The sequence below is a fragment of the Ambystoma mexicanum genome, chromosome 4p (genome assembly GCF_040938575.1).
Source record: "Ambystoma mexicanum isolate Mex_15411 chromosome 4p, UKY_AmexF1_1, whole genome shotgun sequence".
Lineage (NCBI taxonomy): Eukaryota > Metazoa > Chordata > Amphibia > Caudata > Ambystomatidae > Ambystoma > Ambystoma mexicanum.
The window spans coordinates 660,919,894-660,937,968 of record NC_090927.1 but is presented as its reverse complement, the minus strand read 5'-3'; positions in this window follow the sequence as shown (position 1 = coordinate 660,937,968).

Sequence of the window (18,075 nt, the reverse complement as noted above, 5' to 3'; positions counted from 1 at the left end):
GTGTCTCTCCCCTTATCCCCCACCCCCCACTCATGCCCCGTGTGTCTCTCCCTTTCCTCCCCACCCCCCGCTCATGCCCCGTGTGTCTCTCCCCTTCTCCCCCACTCGCCGTCATGCCCCGTGTGTCTCCCTCCTTTCCCCCCACCCCTGCTCATGCCCTGTATGTCTCTCCCCTCCCCCCCCGCCCATGCCCCGTGTGTCTCTCCCTTTCCCCCCACCCCCGCTCATGCCCTGTGTGTCTCTCCCCTTCCCCCCCACTCGCCGCTCATGCCCCGTGTGTCTCCCTCCTTTCCCCCACCCCTGCTCATGCCCTGTGTGTCTCTCCCCTTCCCCCACCCCTGCCCATGCCCCGTGTGTCTCTCCCTTTCCCCCCACCCCCCGCTCATGCCCCGTGTGTCTCTCCCCTTCCCCCCACCCCCCGCTCATGCCCCATGTGTCTCTCCCCTTCCCCCCCACCCCCGCTCATGCCCCTTTGTCTCTCCCCTTCCCCCCACCCTCGCTCATGCCCCGTGTCTCTCTCCCCTTCCCCGCTCATGCCCCGTGTGCCTCTCCCCTTTCCCCCACCCCCCGCTCATGCCCCGTGTGTCTCTCCCCTTCCCCCCACTCCCCGCTCATGACCCGTGTCTCCCTCCTTTCCCCCCAAACCCCCCCTGTTCATGATATGATATGATAAGTTATTTATAACACGCTTAATACCCAGAGGTTTCTAAGCGCGGACTTGGGGATCGAACCTGTGCTGCTCCGTGTCGTCTTGCTTCCAAGGCGAGCACGTTGGCACTGAGCTATCCTCCCGAGACCCCCGTGTGTCTTTCCCCTTCCCCCCCGCCCCCCGCTCATACCCCGTGTGTCTCCACTGTTCCCCCCACCCCCCGCTCATGCCCCGTGTGTGCGCCCTGTTCCCCCACCCCCACTCATGCCCTGTGTGCCCTGTTCCCCCACCCCCGCTCATGCCCCGTTTGCGCCCTGTTCCCCCCACCCCTGCTCATGCCCCGTGTCTCCCTCGTGTACCCCTCACCCCCCTCTCATGCCCCGTGTCTCCATCGTGTTCCCCCACCCCCCTCTGTGTCTCCATCGTGTACCCCCTCACCATCCCGCTCATGCTCCGTGTGTCTCCTGTTGCCCCCACCCCCCGCTCATGCCCCGTGTCTCCCTCGTGTTCCCCCCACCCCCCCCTCATACCCCATGTTTCCCTTGTGTTACCCCCCACCCCTTGCTCATGCCCTGTGTCTCCCTCGTGTTCCCCCAATCCCCCGCTCATGCCCCTTGTCTCTCTCCTTTCCCCCCCGCCCCCTCTCATGCCCTGTGTGTCCCCTATTCCCCCATCCCCCGCTCATGCCCCGTGTGTGCCCTGTTCCCCCCACCCCCCGCTCATGCCCCATGTGTGCCCTGTTCCCCCCACCCCCGCTCATGCCCCATGTGTGCCCTGTTCCCCCCACCCCCCGCTCATGCACCGTGTGTGCCCTGTTTCCCCCACCCCCCGTTCATGCCCTGTGTCTCACTCGTGTTCCTCCCCACCCCCACTCATACCCCGTGTCTCCCTCATGTTCCGCCCCACCCCCGCTCATACCCCGTGTCTCCCTCATGTTCCTCCCCACCCCCGCTCATGCCCCGTGTCTCCCCTGTTCCCCCCCACCTGCTGCTCATGCCCCGTGTCTCTCTCGTGTTCCCCCTACCCCCGCTCATGCCCCATGTTTCCTTCCTTTTCCCCCCACGTCCTGCTCATGCCCTGTTTGTACCCTGTTCCCTCTCACCCCCCGCTCATGCCCATGGGTCTCCCCTGTTCCCCCCAACCCCCCGCTCATGCCCTGTTGTGTTCTCTTTATACACCCCGCCTTCCCTTTCCCTGGTGGCCATCTTTTTTTTTTTTACCTCCCGGGGTTCCCACTTTGAGGACCTAAAATGCTAGTGGTCTTCATCTATTGAAAAGGATGTTATGGTGACGTTGCACTAATAAAAACCTATAAAATTCAGTAAAAAAAATGTGTTACAGGGATGTTATGGTTAAATTGCACTAATAAAAACCTATGAAATTCAATGAAAAAACTTTGTTAAAGGGACGTTATGGTTAAGTTGCGCTACTAAAACCCTATGAAATTCAGTGAAAAAACTTTGTTAAAGGGACGTTATGGTTAAGTTGCGCTACTAAAAACCTATCAAATTCAGTGAAAAAACTTTGTCAAAGGGACGTTATGGTTCCAAGTAAAACCGAAAAACCCTTGAAATTCGCCAGTTATGGTAAGCTAAGCAATCATAACTCGCACCACCACCGTGCACTGCTAAGCCTAAGACCCAGGACATCAAAGATGACATCACAAATGTCATTGAACTTGGTTTAGGTGTAAAGCAAACATAAATGGTTTCTTTAGAAGAAAGTTAAAGCATTTACCCATGTTTTAGCTTTCTCTCTGGTGAGTTAAATTGGATGTTGTGTTGTTGTATTTGAAGTGAGAATGATCAGAGTGCCGTCAATACCAGTGGTTATTGACTGCACTCTGAAAATGCTGATTGATCTTGCTCCATTACATATTTCTCAGTACAGATTGAGATTTTCAAATATACAGTATTTCTTGTTAGAGAAACCCCTCATCAGTGAGCTGATGCAGCAATAATACTTCTCGGAGCTCTGTGAAACGAGCAAGATATAAGAGCTACATTAATTTATAGCACAATGCTTATTGCCTGAACGGGGGTCAGTAACAGCTGGATGCAGTTCATTCAAACCAATCCCTCTTGCTATCTTTCATCAAGCAGCCTTATCTTGAAACAACCACAAAGGTCATTTCAATTTGTGAAAGCAAAAAAGTTCACCCGATTTACAATAATTAACAGTAGGCATTAGTATTAATATTTAAATATTCAATATGCTCATTCATTCACTTTAGTGCCACTTTATGTTTAATGAACCGTATCAGACTGCTGGACGCCCTCTATCATGTTCATTATGAGTTTTGTGGCCTTTATTCAGGCGAAATGGTTTTACCTGGTAAAATATACACTTGCTTTATGCAGTAGCCTCAGAGCCGGTGCAAGGATTTTGGGCACCCTAGGAGAAAGGTCATTTTGTGGCACCCACTACCAACCCCCTGACTATAAAATCCCATCATAGCAGATGTATACTCGCCACTTAACATGCATGTCTTGCCCACCATGTTCACAAACTGCAGCTTCTCCATCATGTTTTAGACCTTTTCAGAACAAGGTCAAATGAAATCACTCCGTCTCTTACACACACAATATACAATATACAGGCCTGATTAGTAATGATGTCCACATTGGGAAGGGTTAGCAATACAAATAGGCAGAAGTATGACACATCTATGATATCAGTAGAATTGAAAATAATGAACCCCTCAGACATCCTCTTTCAACACTCTGCTGCCCTCCCACCCACACAGGTACATTTTCTCCTGGGCAATTGTGAGCCACTTTATTTACATACAGTAGACATCTATTTAAAGGTTAATGGAAGGAGGCTATTGCTTCCTTCCGCCAACCCCACTGGCTCTTTGAAAGGACCCCCGATTTACATCTACAACTACATCGACATCTATTAAGCGCCACTAAAGAGAGTGACAGAAACCCCTGCTCTTGTCTCTGAAAGTGAGAGTGTGTTAGTGGATGCGGCTACCAGTAGCTTTGCTACTGCCACTGCAAGCTCTGTTTAGTGATAGCCTTCTCACATCCTCTTTCCAGATATCAGGGGTGAAAGAAAAATAATCTTTGCTTGACTGCATTTGCAGGCAAGGGGAAGGAATTCCTTTGGTGTCTCAGAGAGGGAGAGGGGAGCAGGAGAGAGTCATCCCCACCATTATCAAGCATGGGGAAAGTACCATCAATTGTTTCAGGAAAATGCACCTGGTGAAAATTCCTTGGCTAGGCTGATAACCGCCAATGGGCTGCCATTAGGGCCAGATACAGAAATGAGGCAGTGATTCTGGCTCCCAGCCAGGCTGCGATGAGGTGGACTGAAGTTGGACTGCAAGCTCTGGTTCCACCAGGTTTTCTAAATAGGGGCTTTTGTGTCATGTGCAGCTGGGAGTGTTAACCAATTTGAATGGCCCAATGTTTTTTAAAATGTCCTTTTCACACAGACTGCCAAAGAAAAGGTCCTCCTGAAACTACTCAGTTTGCTGTGTAAAGTTATTAATTGTGTTTCATGATCGTGTGCCACACCGCTTCCTTATCTTACTAACAGGTACAGTACTGGGACAAATGGTGCAAACTTTATTCACACACAGAAACGACAACACGCACTATAAGTTGAAACTTCCCTGAAATATAGCAAAAGTACAACGTAGGTATCAGAGCACGTTATCCTCACACAAAGAACAGTACCCACAAATGGAGCAGAATTGAAAGTGTCCATCACACACTGGACAGATATATCATGGTAAGCAACACTGTAAGTTACTATCACACACCAAACAGGTACAATATGGAAAGCAGCTGGTCTAAATTAACTCACAGGCACCCATAGGTCACAGTCTAGGGAGCAGTGCTGCAAAGGTTCCAAAAGTAAATGATTTCCTCACAAATATAGCACACACAGTTACTATATGCATAGGACCAGCACAGACTTCCCACGCAAACTACAGGTACAGGCACAGCATAGGCACAACAAACACAGGCTTTCCTAAACCATATACTTAGACCAGGCTTTTTCAAGCACCAGGAACCGCATGCACCAGGACCTGTTGACGCTTTCCATAAACAGGTACAGCATGTGAAGGGCCACTACAAGCTACCTGCACAACTAAGTACATATATACTTACATAGACACAGTAGTGACAGGGTTAGTGCAGTATTCCATCTCAAATAGTGCCAGCATTTATACAAGAGCAGACTTCTCCCACAAACGTTTCCGTGGTCAAGTGTAAGTTGCCTCACAAAAAAGTCAATGAGAGTGTCCCTCACAAACAAGTACAGTTATAGAGTGGAAATTGCATGTTTTCATCACAAGAGGCTACATGCACAGCCTGGGCAAGTCAATTAAATGTTTCCCTAACACATGGGTACATGGACAGCATTGGCAGGGCATGGCAAGATTCCCTTCAATGTATGTAATACAATAAAGAGCAAGATGATACGTGTTGTTTACTTGCCTCCAACCCCCTCACACAAAAACTCTATAAGGTTTTCCAGCATCACTAGTCCTGAAAAAATGGACCGTCTGCTATAACTGATTTACACAAATGTATAACAAGTTTATTATTCAAATAATTTAAACTGAATTTAAACAAAAAACACTACCCTCACCTAACACAGTGTACTAAACATTAAAAAACAAATATAAAACAAACACAGTGTACTAAACATTAAAAAACAAATATAAAACAAATGTAAAACATCAAATAACTTATTTATACGACACAAAAGATATCACGTAACACACTAAAAAATCTCAATGTGTCGAACAGTTGAGATTTTTTTGTGTGTTACGTGATATCTTTTGTGTCGTATAAATAAGTTATTTGATGTTTTACATTTGTTTTATATTTGTTTTTTAATGTTTAGTACACTGTGTTAGGTGAGGGTAGTGTTTTTTGTTTAAATTCAGTTTAAATTATTTGAATAATAAACTTGTTATACATTTGTGTAAATCAGTTATAGCAGACGGTCCATTTTTTCAGGACTAGTGATGCTGGAAAACCTTATAGAGTTTTTGTGTGAGGGGGTTGGAGGCAAGTAAACAACACGTATCATCTTGCTCTTTATTGTATTACATATATCTATATCCCCGTTGGTGGAGTAGGATGTTTTCATGTTAATAGGGATTCTTTATACCTATTTAAACATATTAAAGATTCCCTTCAAAACAGGTACAACATGGGTAGTGTCAGTGCAAGTCCCATGCAAACAGGTACTGGCACAGCATGCCAGGGCCAGTGTAATTTTCACTCAAAAATATGCACAGGTACAACATTGGAAGAGCAGTTGTTTGCAAAGGTCTGTGCACACTCAAATGGATACATTTGTGGCATGAACAGGATCAGTACAAGGTTCTCTCACATACTGGTACAGGTACAGCATGTGCAAGGCCAGTGAACGTTTTCCTCTTAGACGTGTGCAGGTGTAGTATGGTCAGAGCCTAGGCAAGCTGCCTCAACAGACCAATTGCACAGCATTGGTTGTGACAGGTCTACTTTTACTTGCAATGACCAGGTAGAGCATAAGATCTAGAGCCATGCACCCTGCTGCCTCTCATGCATGTCGAGTGCTATTTCTTCATATGACACACTACCCCAATAAGCAGATTTCAACAGTTACAATGTGCTTGCTGGGAAGTGGGGGAGGTAAAGGAGGTGCACTGTGCAAACCTCCCTGCTTCTGTGCACTCGTCAATTGCTTATTACAAGACTTGCTTGTGCGTGAGTGGAAGGGCCATGTAAAGAAGATGGGGTGGCAAGCACAGCTTTTGCTGGCCTGCACAACACACAAACACACGAAAACACACATGCACACACGACTGTTGCCTATTGCAGAAAGTCTCCGGTCTAAAGCCTGCTCAGTATGCCTACTAGCTATTCTCAGGCTTTCCAGAGAGGTGGGAAGGGACAGGCAGAGAGCAAGTCCTAAGACTGCAGGACAGTACAGCAGGACAGTGCAGCTTGGCTGCGGCATATGTGGCCCTTTGAAGGGCAAGGGCACTGCACTCAAAGTGCCATCAGTGTCACCTATGTTTAGTGGCACTATAGGCAACTGCTTAGTTTGCCTAGTCCTTGAACTGGCCCTCAACTGCAGCCAAATGCCACAAGCTATGGCACTGTACGTTTAGTGGGCATCAAAGCACTTTTGGGCCAGCGTCCCCTCTCTACAAAAGGTTCCATCATTTCTTTGTCGAACATCTGAATTGAAAGTTCCAGATGTTTTCAGCAGCTCGTTCAGTATTAGGTGCACCTCTGCTCAAAATGGGAAAATTATATTGAGTCATTGCTGCCGCACTGTAATTTGCAACTGCAAGATTTCTCCTTTGTCAAATACTTTGGGCACTTTGCTTTTTAAGTGCTTTTGGTACAGTCCTCACAAGAGGTTAATAACATATATATTAGTGCAGCATATCCTGCTTTACCAGAGGACACTGTGCACCATCTGAGGTTCCTGGCGGAAGAACAAGGCTCTCTGGGCCTGACCCTACAACATTCAGGACTCTGCCTACAGTTCCACAACCATCTGGAGCACTTCAATTCACTCTCAGAGGGACATGTGACACACTGTCTCTCTTAATCAGTCCACCTGGGGTGTCTGAAGCCAAGGGCCAACATCAGTGGAGGGCAGCACCTGTTTGGACCTTGGTTGTTAAAATCCTGGGGCCTGAATCCCTGCTCAAGCCAGGACTCAGATGAGTTTACCCTTTACCTGACGTCCGCTTCCACACAAAGGGATCCATGGATTACCCTTTCAGTGAGGAGAATCTGCTACCTCACAGCACAGAACCATGAAACATTGCTGTTTTGGGACTATTAACTGTCATTTGGTTACCTATAGCCCAACTCAGAACCTACAACTGCTTCTTCACAGCCAACGATTCAGCCCTTCCTTTTCCACTTGTCTCTCTCTCTATATCATATGGCAAGAGGGACTACAACCTGAAAGGCTTCACAGCGCTCAACCTAATCAACAACTCAAAGGGCTGAAAGTAAACCCCAGGGTTTAGAAAATAAAGGTATCAGTGTTTTTAGGAACAAGAGAAGGCTGTCAATCTTAAGAATGTCTGCTGGGAGAAGATTCTGATATATAGCGACTAGAACTAAACTAGATCTGCTCAATGCTCTTGATCGTTTGATGTAGTGAATGACCAATGAGTGGTTTGTGGATGAATGTTAAGGACTAGAAGGCAACAACCACTTATACTGTTGCTTAATATAAAGAGGAGATAAACTATGAAGAGCTTTATGTTTCAAGGTGAGCAGTTTGAAAGGTATTGTGCTCCTAACTGGCAACCAATGCAGTCTCCGAAGAATGGGAGTAGGATGGTGGATCTGGGAGGGTTAAGACCATAGCCAGGGACTTCTGAAAATTCTGAAGTTGATGAATGGAAGAAAAGGGTGACCCTGCATACAAAGATTTAGAGTCATCTAAACTAGATCCCAGTAGGGCACTAGCCAAAAGAAAGCATTGGTGTTCAGAGGGAAACAGCCTGTGCTTCATCAAAAATTACATCATTTTTAAAGTTGTATTTATTTGGGGTACCATGGATAAGGTGGAGTCAAAGGTCATGCCTAAAGATCTGACCTAAGTTTGACTCTTAATAATATGCTTCCCTATTGTAAAATAAGGCAAAATTAGCGCTTAGGGAAGAAATAAACAAAATGTCGGTCTTACTTTGATTGAGCCGCAGCCAATTTTGGGCCCTCCGAAGTTCAATACATTTACCAATGGTTTGAATATGCGAAGAGCTAGTAAGGGGGTCTTGATCGAGACAAAAGCCTAACTGAACATCATCCATGTAGATTGGATGCACAGCAACCAAGTTAGCCAGAAGATCCTTTGAGGGTTTAATATGAATGTTAAAAACAAGGGGGTAAATACAGGATACCTGTGCTACCCGAAATTCCACAACTTCTTTACAAGAAATGAGACTGCTTAGAAAAGATGACAACCATTTCACAGAGCTGTCTGCTGAGTTTTCGTAATTTGACGGTAGTTGGCACACTCATTAGAGGCCAAAGAGGGCTCTATCAATATGGGCATGACTCATGCCTGTTTGACCATATCAGGGATCACACCCTCGCTAAAGGAGCATCTGAGCAAAGGCCCAAGGCACCCACACAGTCTTTAATAATCCAAGCCTGACAGGGATCACTTGGTCCAGCAGAGATTTTGAGGGATGCAAGAATGTTCTTAATGTCTTGACCAGAGACAGAGAGAAAGTTAAACAGTAAGGGATCATCGATAGATGTAACTCCAGAAGTGTCAGCAGTTGTAAGAGAAGAATTGCTATGATCGTGCTTAACATTTGCCATAAAAAGGCAGGATTTAATGCAGTCCCTAATCTTCATAATTGTATCTTGAAAGAATCCCTGAATTTTGTCGGGCCAGTAGTAGAGATGGTTCCAAAGAATGGAAAGAGAACATGCATTCTTTAGATCACTGAAGATTTTTAAAAGTTCATTAAAAGAGCTACACACAGATTCTATGTAGTGGGCATTGAAATGTCTTTTTCGATTAGCAATGGCATATTTTTATACAGTTTTGCCCGGTTTAAGATTCTTATTATTGAGACTATGTGGCTCCCTCCCCAATCTGTGTTCTTGGTGCCTAGCAATCAATTTTAAGGTAGAATGTTGTGGTGTGAACCATTTCTTACCAAAGTAGTTGGCTTTGATTACTTTAGTCTTTAAGGGAGTAACTAAATCAACACGTTTTAAAATCTGAGAATTGTAGCAGTCCACCATTCAATCAATATTAGTATCGCTGTCAAGATTATCGGAGATGTTATTAAAGACAGGATCAAGAGAAATGGCGGTGAGATTCTGTGATGAATTGCCATATGGCAGGGGTGTGAAAGCCCTGCCTTTTTATATTTATTAAATAATAAAATGAAGCAGATAATTCCATCTTTGTAAGGGAAATCTGCTGAGCTGATTCCCCTTTCATAAGCTCCATGCCAAAAACATAGTGCATACTTACTTGCGCCCAGCTGTATCACCATGATTTGCAATGACTGCTCTACCAGTGGCAGACAGCAGGTTCAGAGGTCACAGGTGCCCTTTTGAAAACTGTGCGGGGCTGCATTTAAGATATGCACTCCTGTTCCAAAAACTGTACCACTCTGAGGATCCTGTCCTGGTGGCAGGGTAAACTATAAATATAAGCCATACCTGAGTTAGGGTATGGTGACCAGCATCCCTCATAGTAATCCCAGGCACATTACATTGATATCACATATGTGTCAGCCCTGTGGTCCCAGTGCAGCTGTAGACAGGTTATGTATATTCATTCCAGAAAAGGCTAGCCCCTGCTCATTGCCAGGACTTTAGCATTATCATGATTGCCTCTCTTTGTTTCTTTGTAAGGGTAGGTAACACCCTTTCCCCAGAGACAGCCAATCCACAGGGAACTGATCTGGAAACAGGAATCGAAAAGCACATGCACCCCAAAGGGCTAGACCCCACACAATGGTGCTGTGTTTCTAAATGCCCTTGATTGTATTGAGAAGGGAAGGGGCAGGGGTAGTGTAGCCCTGGAGATATATTTATAGTTTGGGGTAGATTCTGCCATTTTGTTTCTCTCTGGCTCCCTCTCTCCTTCATTTCCCTTCCCATTCCTCAGGAGCAAAGCACTTTGGGTGTGATGTCAAGTGGGCAAAGTCCGCTCCTTTCAAGAGAAGGGATTGGATCTCTAAAGCAGGCTAGCTTTAGTCCAATCACCTGAGGGTTTCACCTTTACAAGAAGGTGCCTCACACCACTTCTGTGAATCATTATTTGACCTCAATCTTGGAAGAAGATTTCTTAGGACCCTGCTGGGAGAGCAGTCCTTTCTGGAGTCCTGAGGTGAAGGCAGGTGTTCCAAGGCAGAGGTGAGCTTTATCCCCTACCCATCCCCAGGGACCATTGGGGGTAACCTTCGTTTGTGGATACAAACTGCTTCTCTGCCAGCCAACCTGTTGCCTGGAACCTCAACGTGATGCAGGACCCCTAAAGGTGTGTGTCAGTCTTCCCCATGTTTGGGAATCAGAGAAATAACTAACCTTGGCCCCTGATCTCGACATCGACATGCTGCAAATCATTATTCAGGCATGTTTGACCCAGAGTGAACTATCAGGACCCTACGACGCTGCCGTTGGCATTCATTGGTGTTTGAACTGCTGTTGCCTGTTTGTCTTCATTCACCACTGCACCGCTTCTGATGAAGCACGTTAATGTCTTGGCTTGACCAGCAAAGCACCAGTGGCTTGCATCGATTAAGTCCTCGTCCAAAGCACCAGCCTCTTCATTACTCCTGTAAATCAATTCACCTGACCCTGGTGTCTCCCGAGCCGTGACCTCCGAAGCCCTCATGGAATTGACTTGTCTGTACATCCCGGTACCAGCTCGATTGCTGTTGAACCTCGACCACCGAACCAAACCTGGTGACTGCCCGATCTGCACCGCTCGTGTTGACAATTTGAGTCCACAGTTACCTTCCATTCGACTCCGACTCACTATCAGCTTGCCGCTCGACCACTGCGACTGACGCATCTTCGAACTGAAGAGACCTGTGATCGACGCTGCAAAGCCTGGTTACAATGCTGTCAAACCAGCAAGAAATTTACAAATGTATGATTGACTAATATCTGCACTCTGCTCCATTTTCTGGGCCCTAACAACTGGATAGGTCATTATAATCCCTTTTGCAACCTCAAGAACATATCCTTTGAACATTGTGTTTTTGTATTGCCTTTTCTCCCCCTGTCTCATTAGCCAGAGTGCTTCACCTTTTCTATCTGCATATTCTGTGTTCTTTCTATTGGTAAGGGTGGTGTTTAAAATGTGTTCTATTTAGTTATTATTGTACATGGTGTGTTTGATTAAAGTATATATTATTTTATGAAACCTTGATTAGATATTCCTTTATTTCGGACTGTTTTACTTCACTGTTTGTGTTGCTACTGAACCACATTCACACCCTTCTTGAGAGCATAGCCTTCCCAAAAGACAAAGGAGGTATATCTCCTGACTGTGCCTGTTTTACCTTTATGATTGTGTTGGCTCTTGGTTTGTAAGAGAGTATAACTTTGAAGAATACACAAGGCCCAATAGCCTGGATCAAAGGACCAAACAAAGTTAAAGAAAGGACTTGCGGAGGACAGTCCACAAAAATAGGGGTAAAGCCAAACCCTTTGTGAGAGAGTTAAAAGAGTTGGTACAGCAGGTGACCAAAGACTATCTGAAAATTGGATATTAAGAGGAGCTATATAAAGAAGACCAGCACACCATCAAGAGAAGAGAATCATTCCCCTGACCTTAGATTTCCTCACGACTGAAGAGCACCTTAGCTATTAACAAAGGTAGCGAACACCACACAGTGTTAGGGAAATATAGGCTTTATTCCTATTTAATAAACAAATTTAATAAACACCTATTGGAAATGTCATCACAGTGTCTGCGTTCTTCTTCTGACTTGTCATAGGGCTGAGTGGGTGTTTTAGCCTCTACTCACCCTTGTACTATTGCAGGGCAGAATTACATTAATCACAGTGGTGGACAGCATTTGGAATTTGGAACAGACTGTGTCTAAAGCCTAGTCAGCGAAAATAAGTATGTACATTTAACGTTAGTTTCAGTGCTAAGGCATTTTTTTCAAGTGCACAACGGAACTTGATATGAGCTCCACAGCCACCTTGTCAGTAGGTGAATTGCAAGAGCTTAGTCAAGCTAATGGTCTCCATGTAAATAGATTGAATTGGTAAAGAGTATCCAAGCTTCTCAGGAAACTATGGCATTGGAAAATTACCTGGAGGCCAGCAGCAGTGCTAAGCCCCTAGATAAAGATCTCATTTCTCTGGGGGGCATGGAATTCGATTGGGAGGGTGACAGTGATGACGCCTCTCACTGTTCCTCACAGAGAGCAGGTAGCATAGTCTCCCAGATGTCCCAGAGGTCCCACAGGACCCAGGCCTCAGCCAGGTCACAAACCTCTGTAAGGTCAAGGGTTTCCGCTAAGTCCAGGTTTAACCAACCTGGTGCTGATTTAACCAATAGGGAACTCTTCCTTGAAGAAAAGAAGTGCACCTTAGAGGTACAGAAACAGATAGGTAATATTGCTCTGTAGAGATAGAAAGAGAGGCTGCTGCTGCCCTCTGGGAGCAAAAGCAGAGAGGTGTTGTGGCGCTAGAAGAGTAGACATAGCTGTACTTTGTGCCAGTACCAGCAAGGGGGGGCTCTCAAGGGAAGCCTAGGTGCATCATCCCCAAGGATTTAGTGTCTCCTTATGAGATGGGGAAGGATGTAATTCATTCGTTTGAGGGACTGGAGCTATCTTTCCGCATTCAAGAAGAGTTGTAGGGTGCAGCCCTTATGAGCCATCTACCGAAGGCTTTACTGATGTAATAATTCTGTTGGCTTCTGAGGATAGGTCTGTTTATAAGAAAATGATGGCCACCGTTCTCAGGAAGATCTGCAAGACCCCGGAGAGTACCTGTGATGAAATGCCATTTGACAAGGGTGTAAAAGCCCTGGCTGTTTTGATTTGTTTTAATGAATAAAATGATGCGGCTAATTCCATCTCTGAAAGGGTAATCTGCTGATCAGATTGCCCTTTCCTAAACTCCATGTCAAAAGCATAGTGTGTTTATGTGACAAGCTGCATCAGTATCCTGATTTGCGGCACCTGCTCTACCATTGGGACAGAGCAGGTTCAGACATCACAATTGCCTATTTGACAGCTGCAGTGACAGCCAAGTCTCTGCTGTGCAGGGGCTGCATTTAAGATATGACGGTGGCAGGCTAAACACTAAGAATAAAGCTATGCCTGAGTTATTGCATAGTGCATGGCACTACTTATGATTATTGCAGCCACATCCAATTTGATGTCACACATGTGTCAGCTCCATGTGAGCAAGGCTCAGCTGTGGAAGGTGATGTGTATAAGGGCCAGATGGGTTAGGCGTGCCAAATGACAAGACGGGAACCCCAATGGCCAGGCTTCTTCTTTGATCTCTTTGTGAGGGCAGGTAATACCCTCTGCCAAGGATAGCTGCCCTGGGCCCACGCATCAACAGAGCACACCCATTCATCTGGAGTAGCCTCACACCAGGGTGCTACATTTCTACAGGTCTTAGATCATAGTGAGAACGGAGAGGGCGGCTTTAGAGTAGTCAGGGGGGATCTTTCCAGTAGAAGGAGACTTCCACCATTTTGTTCCTCCCTGCTTCTCTCTCCCCTTCCTTTCCCCTCCACTTCCTCAGGAGCAAAGTACTTTGGGTGTGATGTCAGAAGGGCAAAGCCCACTTCATACAAGAACAGGGGTTGGACCACTAAGGCAGGCTAGCTTTAGTCAAATCACCTTCAAGCTTTTGCCTTTAAAAGGCGGGTCTCCCACCACTTCTTGGATCTACTCTGGAACAACACCTGAGAAGAATTCACTGGACCTCTTTTGAAAGAGCCTTACTTTTCAAAGCCCTCACTCTGAGGTGAAGAAGGAGCAGTCCAAGATAGAGGAGAGTTCTGTCCACTACCCACTCCCAGGGCACATTTGGGCGGACACTTGCTGTGGACAAGGATCTGTCATTCTGCAACAGAATCTCCTAAAGCTGGTAGAGCAGACCCTGAACGTAAGCACACTGTCCTTGAGTTCCCCTGAGTTGGCATTACAGCATCCAGAGTATCAGACCAGCTGAAGCTTCCTGTTTGGCGGCACCAAAATGGCTGCACCCTGTTCACTGCCCATAAAACCAGAGGCAATATGCCAGCTCTGTCTTTTGAGCTCCCCCACCTGTTGAAACTGTATTGTTAGCATCTCGAACCAGCTTGACGATGCATCGTGCCCATGCTTAGTTATGATATGATAAGTCATTTATAACGCGCTTGTATAGACATGTTTCTATGTGAGACAAGACAAGGGAGGGAAGACAGAGGGGGACACAACAACGATCTTACTAGGCCTTGTGTCAATCAGAGCAAGTGCGAGAGGCAAAGTGCAGGGGGGTGGGAGAGGAGACGTGCCAGGGGGAGGCAAGGGGGAAGTGCAATCAGGGCAGCAATGCTCAGAGTAAGTGCAGCAAGGGGAATGCACAAATGCACAAAGCAACTGCTCGATGCTGGGACCCAACTAGACCTCAAATGGCCAATTCATTGGCCCACCCATTGGGGAAAACTGATCATCAATTTGATGATGGTTGTCCGTCGACTAACACTGCTGGAGCATCAGTCATTGATTCTTCATAGCGGATACAACCCTACTTGGCCCAGCCCCACCCCAAAGAGATCCTGGTGAACGCCAAACCTGCATTCCAGAAAGTTCCCTTCGAACCATACAGAGTGACCACATTCACCTCTGTTCAACACCCTCTTGTTGCTTGGGCCCTGCGGCGAACCAGTTTAAGGAGTCAGACTGGTATTGATAGGTTTAAGGGTGTTTATTCAAATTAAAAGAAAAAGTTATGATATAAGTCATTTATAACGCACCTGTGTACACGTGTTTCTAGGTCTGACAAGACAAGGGAGGGAAGACAGAGGGAGGAGAAAACGGTGATCTTACTAGGCCTTGTGTCATTCAGATCGTGCAAGTGAGAGATACAAAGTGCAGGGAGGGTGCGAGAGGGGACGTGCAAGGGGGAGGGAAGGGGGAAGTGAAATCAGGGCAACAATGCTTTGAGAAAGTGCAGCAAGGGCAACGCACAAATGCACTAATCAACTGCTCGATGATGGGACCCAACTAGACCTCAAATGGCTGATTCATTGGCCCGTCCACTGGGGCAAACTGATCATCAATTCGATGACGGTTGCCTGTCGACTCACACCGCTGTAGCGTCACTCATTGATCCTTCCTAGCGGGTACAACCCTACTTGGCCCAGCCCCACCTCAAAGAGATTTGGGTCAACACCAAACCTGCATTGCAGAAAGCCCCCTTCAAACCACACAGAGTGACCACATTCGCCTCTGTTCTACACCCTCTTGTTGCTTGGGCCCTGTGACGAACCAGGAGAAGGAGTCATACTGGTATTGACAGGTGTAAGGGTGTTTATTCAAATAAAAGAAAATGCCTATCTTGCCCTACCTCTATGAGGGAGGTTCCCTCCCCAACAAACTAAAACTAAAACGTGTTTGTCAAATGTCCCCCTTGGCTTTTGCCTGGCTCAACATTTGGATCTCTTTTCGAAGAAGAAGGTTTTAAAAATTTTTCAAGTTCTGTATCCATTTCTTCAACGTTCATCAACTTTTAAAAGTTGGTAAAATTCTGTATTTCATCAATTTCGCAAGTACAGTCCTCGGCCTCTTTGCAGGTTGTGTATGCCAAGTTTTAAGTTTTTACATAGATTCCATAAGATTCCCTTTTCTCAAGAAAGACAGGATTCTCTCAACCTAATTATACCTTTTCTCACTTAGTACTTCATGTTTCCAGGAGTCCCCAAAGTCATCTGACCCTTTGAAAGCCTTACTTTATCAGGGTCATGTCAGGACGTCTACCCGTTCGGGATTTCCAGGCTTCAGTAAACCGTGTGGCTTCTAAAGCCTTTACTGTTTCTTGATTTTCCAGGGCTCCCCAAAGCCATTTGTATATCTGATAAGCATGCTTTAGCAGGGCCTCGGTAGGGCATCTGCCTGCTTGGGTCGCCAGGCTCTCCCAAACCTTGTGGCTTTACCAGCTTCTGATACCACGCTTTGTCCCTCTCAAGGGCATTTTGTTGTTTTGTTAGTTCACATAACCCTTGTAGCTTCCCAGATTCTGATACCACCCTTCACCCCTCTCAACAGCATTACCTCTTCGGGAGCGTTAGCTTCCCTTTTGCCGCTCGGCAGTTTGTCCACTTCTCGTGTAGAGTTCAGGAAGCTGGTCTCTCTGCTGCAGTCTTGTCTCATCATCAGTTAACAGGCCCCAAGCCCACTACAGCTTCTGTGTGGTTGCACCACGAGGTGAGATGGCTGCTTTACCTTCCCCATCTCCTTCTTGACCCAGGCCTCTTTACCGGTCAGGACGCCAGCCTTCTGCAATCTTGCAAACATTTAGTTTGCTATCCACGCTACCGATGGCATGGCAGTCTAGAGTGGCACCTCCCCTCCAGGACGTCTTCCCATCAGAGGCTGTGCTCTGATTAGGATGCTCTTGCCTCCATTCAAGGTTCCTTGACTTCTAATGTACATCATCACAAACAAATGGGGTGTATCGTTCCTCTTCTTTGACTGTGGAGTGCAGGTGGGATCCAGCATTACCTGAAGCGATTAAAGGGATGTCAATATTTTGAGAGTCCAAACCAGCATCACAAATCAAAGAAGCTTGTTGTTGCTCATTGACTGTGGAGCTCAGGTGAGATTCAGCATTCCCTGACACCAAAGTGATTGAAGAAATTCCACTATTGGGAGAGCCCAAAACAGGGTTAACAACAGTCTTTCCGATTCCCAGATAGGCAGACAAAGTACTCTGTACCAGGAGTTCCTTGTAGGAATTGAAGTCCTTGTCTGCAAGAGGGGAGTCAGTTCCACTTGCCCCAACCCCTAGGGAGGGTCTTACTGAGCTGGCTCACCTCCCTATCCTCAAATTTGGTGGCCCCCCTCTGGGAAGAAGGGATGAATAGACCAGATTTGTCACCTAGACCTCCTTTTTAATGAGAGGCTCCCCCTTGAATTAGAATAGGGAAATGGCTCAAGACATCCACATGTCCTTGTTCCTTTCCTTTTTGGTGTTTTATAGAGAGGCTCCCCTGTTCTGAGTCAATTCTTCTATTTTGGTGGTTCATTTCCCAGGTCCCTGCCGACGGTTCTCCTTCCCTAAAATGATTTCCCAAGATAAGGAGAGATCAAGGGATCCAGAAAGGTTGGCAAGGCTGTAGTATTGCAGCTTTAATCTTAGTAGACTGACCCCCGAACTCTAATGTGAGCGGAATTTGGGGATATATCTTCACATCTTCGTGAAAAAATGTGAGCTTTACCGCCCCATGCCCTTTTAGATCTTCGAGGTAGACTAAGTCGGAGCATATGGCATAAGGTTTGTTCCCAGAATCAATCAGGATTTTGACCTGGATGTTATTAACCCTGACAATCTGTTGCCTTTGTAAGGGCTGAGGGTTAGAGAAGCAAACATTTCCCTCTTCCGGACTTTCATCCCCCTTCTTTCCTTATCCTTTCCACTCCTCTGCCACTGCCCACCCTATCTGGATGGGCTCTTCTGAACCATTTTTGGGACAGCAGTAGGCAAAAAGTCAATTTTCTCCACAGGAGAAAAGCGTGGGTAAGGTAGAAACAAGAGGTTTCACCAATCCTGCTTTCTCTACTGGGGCTAATTTTCATTTGGCTATGAGGAGAGATAGAAGCCTCCAAACGGTTTCATGCTTTGGGTAGGGCCTACTAGGGAAAGGTTTCCCAGGTTTTCTAGGGGTCTTAACTACAGGGACTCTATTAGCTGGGTTAAAGTATCTTCTTGGTTCTACCTGCT